Genomic DNA, 4,967 nt, shown 5'->3' with positions numbered 1-4,967 from the left:
AGATTTTTGTAATATTGGATAGCTCAAAATACATACATGAAAACTGAGAATACGACATTAATATACTGATAATGAAACATTTGAAAATTGTGCCATATATTTATATGTATGAAGTAAATGGTCTAGCATGTGTAGCTCATGAAGTAAAAGAATCTACATTACTAGGGGTTCTTAATTCGTGAAAGAATCTACAGAAAATGATACTAAATTTATGAAAATCTAATTTGGATCATTCTAAAACTTAAAACCCAAGAATTTCTAACATTCAAGAAACCCTATGTCTAGATTATATTAAGGGAATCAAGAATCTGACTGAAATCTTGGGACCTAATGGGTAAAAGGAACCCACTCGTGAAATCTCACATACCTAGTGACGAATTCCACAGAAAAATCTTTTGATTTCGGGCTCGAACGGATGAAAAACTTGTCGCACTTTGGAAAGTTCTGGTCGACTTTTTCTCCTCTGGTTCTAATTTTTATCAACTATTTTGAGTAAAAATTTACTAGGGTAGGTTATAATTAGTTTACTAGGCCAAAAAGCTCCAAAAACACATAATTTAGGGGCTAAACAACGTAGTTTAGGGGTCCAGTGCATAAGAAAAAGACCGAACGAACCTTTACTTGAAAGCTGTTGGGGCCACGGAAAGACTGTAGATTAACCCATGCTTGTCCGGCCCAGTACCACAGTCTCTCTGTGACTTACAGTTTGTAGGTCCTGGCACGGGTCAGGACGTATATTATTTTTTCTGGGCCTTTCTGGCAAGTGTTGCAGATGATGAACAACAAACCATTAGAACGGACCATGGGTCACCTTACGGTTCGTGAGTAGCACCTGCAACTCCGAAATCTGCATTTTGGTTTGTTTCTAGAATATAGGGTGTTACAGCTAACGTCTTATGTTATTATTTGTAACACCCCGTATCCAAAAAAGACCAAAAATCAGTTTTTCAGAAATCTGCAGGTGCAATTGAGGGATACTATCGACGGACCGTATTCCGACTCACGCCCCGTACTGCACATCCGTCATTTTAGTCTAAAGCCCCCAAAACTCAAGCCAGAAAATTTGACTAAGTGTTGAACGACGGACGAATCTACGGTCCGTAGGTCAGACTACGGTCCGTAGTCTGTGTCCATCGATAAACAAACTATTTACCCACTCTCTGACATGAGCCACGATTGACCAGTACGGTCTCTAGATTGACCTACGGACCGTAGGTATGATCATAGGTGAAAATTAGCGGACAGTTAGGGGGAAAATGATGTTGGGTCAACTTCAATTGATCATAACTCTTAGCACTAAATGAATTAGATATCTCATGACATACCAAAAGATAGATAATTGAATTATCTTTTCATAGCCACCGACTTTGCTAAAATCAGACCTCCGAGTAAAACCTTACTCCCATTTTAGTAAAGGCCTGTCGAAAATGCCAAACCTACGGACCCAAATTACGGACCGTCGATTGAATGACGGCCCGTAAGTCCAGGTCATCATTTGGTCTGACAATAATAAACTCAGGGGTGTTTTGGTCTTTTCCCACTTCGTTTAAACCCTTAGATATGTTGTTTTGACCCTAAATCATCAAAATTTCAAGTTAAGCCTAGAAACATAAGTAAAACTTACCTAAGTCAAATAATTAATAAAAAACTTAGAAAATTAGAAGCAAGAAAGGAGAAAAAGATCAAGAACCCTAGTTCAAGAACGCAAAAAGGTTCCATTAGTTCCAACCCTGAAATCTAAATATTTCTCCGTGAATTTCTTTACTAGGTATGTGGGATTTCACTAGTGGGTTCCTTTCATCCATTAGATCCCTATTTTTCAGTCATATTCTTGATTCTAATATCATGATTAGACCTAGGGTTTCTACAACATCGACAGAACTTTAGGAATTTTTAGTTATATGTTCCAAATTAGATTACCATGTTATTAGTCAGATTATTGAATGAATTTCATAACTCTAGCTATGTATTTCTTTAGTTTATGAATTACACATGCTAGGTCATATATTTCAATTACATCAGATATACATGCCTCAGTTATAAATGTATAATTACCAGATTAATTGTTGCATTCTCAGTTTGCATATTCAGTTTTCAGCTATCTAGTATTTACAGAAACTCAGTCATTAGTTATTGCATAATTAATTGGGAGTAGCATAATGCCAAGTTGTACTAGGGTTCAAAATACCCAATTAGTCCCAGAACTACTAGCCAAGTAGGTTGTAAGTCCTCTCTGTGGGCAATCAGTTTAGTGATCACGTCAACATGTCTTTATACCTCTCGCAGGGTATATTGAATCCTCTCGTTGGGGCATATACATCAGACTCCACATTTACCTCATGTGGTTTTATTATCGGTTATTAGTAGCTCCCATAGTTCACTCAGACTCTCTTGCATTAACCATTTATCAGTATAATCAGTATTCAGTTCAAACATGTTATAAGTTGATCATTGCATTCAGTTACCTCAACATTCAGTATATCATGTTTAGATTGCTATACTTGCGTTTGTGCTTGTTCAGATATGCTTTATTTCAGCTTTACTCTATCCTACATGCTCAGTACCTTCAAATACTGATGCATACATGTGCTACATCTTCTCGTGATGTAGGTTCAGGTTCTCAGCATCCAGATCGCACTTAGATCAATATGCAATCTCCAGTTCAGGAGATTCGGTGGTGAGTCCGCATTCTCCGAGGACAATAGTAAAGAGTTCATTTCAACCTTTTAGTCATTTCGTTTCAGTTTTTGCTAGACTTAGCTGGGGCTTGTCCCAGTATTTCTAGTTAGTTAGATGTTTATTTCAGACATAGTTAGTTTCATCTTAGTATTGAGTTATTTACTTCTTTGTATTAAACTCATCAGTATTTCATTTATATCAGTTATAGAATATGGGTATTCCGTATCTTTTTAGTTTAAATTATGATTTAGGTTCCGCATTAAGTTTATTGTCTTTAGTATTCTCATGATCATGCCAGTAGGGTTAGCGTGGGATCACTTTTGCTGCTAGGTTCCATGTTCACATCTCGGGGGTAGCTCGGGGCATGACAAAACTTGGTATCAGAGCACTAGTTTTAAGTGTCCTAGGATTTCTAAAAAGCCGCACTAAGTGGAGTCCTTTTCATGGGTGTGGAGTTCACCACATCTAATGAGAGGGAGGATACAAAGTGTTTTAGGAAAGCTTCACTTTCTTGTTACTCTTATCGTGTGTAAGGTATGATCCAATTTCTTTCTAACTTGATATTCTACGTTTCTATTCATGCCTCCTCGTAGAGATAATGCTAGGAATGCAAACACAACTCCTCTAGTCCCATATCAAGAAGTCTCTAATGCTGAATTCAGGAATGTTATTCAGATGTTGGATCAAAGTGTCGCCAACCAAAATAATCGACGGGTTCAAGCTCATGTGAATAAAAATGGTAGATCAATAGCAGCAAGAGTATGTGACTTTATTAGGATGAATCCGCCTGAGTTCTTAGGATCGCAAACTGATGAAGATCCTTAGAATTTCATAGATGAGATCAAGAAGATCTTTGAGGTGATGTAGTTTTCTGGGAATGATCGGTTTGAGTTGGCGTCATACCAGCTGAAAGATGTGGCTCATATCTTGTATACTGAGTGTAAAGAGAATAGGGGTGCAAATGCAACTCCTATTACTTGGGGTCGCTTTAGTGAGACCATTTTGGACATGTTTTTCCCAATAGAGTTGAGAGAAGCAGAAGCCCAGGAATTCATGAACTTAAGGAGGGTAACATGACAGTCCAAGAGTATGGACTCCAGTTTAGCCAACTCTCCAGGTATGCTCCTCACATGGTTGCTCACTGCAGGGCTCAGATGAATAAGTTCTTGTATGGAGTGTCAGATTTGGTGAAAACTGAGTGCAGAAATGCTATGTTACTGGGAGATATGAATATTTCTAGGCTTATGACTCATGCTCAGTAGGGTGATAATCTTAGGGAACAGGACAACGAGAATAAGAAGGCTAGGACTGCGAACTATGACTATTATCAGAAGAGATCGGGTGGTGGAAATCCCTCACAGAGTCAGTAGAAGTTTTCAGACCGAGCCCCTTCATCAGCTAGTGTTCCGTCCTCCAAAAACATGTTAGAGCACCACGCTCTAATTCTCATGGAAGTGTTTCAGCCCCCAAGATTTACCCCACTTGCCATAAGAATAATAAGAACCATCCGGGCGAGTGTCTCGCAGGAAAAGAAGGATGATTTGGGTGCGGTCCGTCTGGTCACAGGTTGAGGGATTGTCCTTCTAGACAGGGTCAAAGAGGTGTTTATGGTAGAGCTCAGTCTACAACTTCATCAGCACCAGCATGTCGCCCGACTCATCAGGGTAATTCAACTGGTACAGCTGGCAGTCAGCGCCAAAATAGGTTGTATGCTCTTCAGACTCGGCAGGATTAGGAAGGTTCTCCTTATATAGTCACTGGTACGTTACGAGTGTTTGACCTTGATGTTTATACATTGTTAGATAAAGGGGCTACTCTTTCATTTGTAACTCCTTACATAGCAGTCCAATTCACTGTTAGTCCAGAAACTCTCTCAGAACCTTTCTCAGTCTCTACTCCAGTTGGTGACCCAGTTACAGGTAGACGGGTATACAGAAATTACCCTGTCGCGGTCTCTCAGACAATCACCTCATCATATCTTGTAGAGTTAGAAATGGTAGACTTTGATGTAATTCTAGGCATAAACTTGTTACATTCCTGTTATTCCTCAATGGATTGTAGAACTAAAATTTTTCATTTTCAGTTTCCAGACGAACCAATCTTAGAATGGAAGGGTAGTATCTTAGCGCCTATGGGTCGATTCATTTCTTACCTTAAGGCCAGAAAGATGATCTCTAAGGGTTATCTCTATAATCTGGTTTGGGTTAAGGATTCTAGCTCTGAAACATCAACTCTTGAGTTAGTTCCAATAGTATGTGAGTTTCCAGAAGTGTTTCCAGAAGATCTTC

The sequence above is a fragment of the Solanum pennellii genome, chromosome 10 (genome assembly GCF_001406875.1).
Source record: "Solanum pennellii chromosome 10, SPENNV200".
NCBI classification, from domain to species: domain Eukaryota; kingdom Viridiplantae; phylum Streptophyta; class Magnoliopsida; order Solanales; family Solanaceae; genus Solanum; species Solanum pennellii.
Note: the sequence above shows the minus strand (reverse complement) of the source record.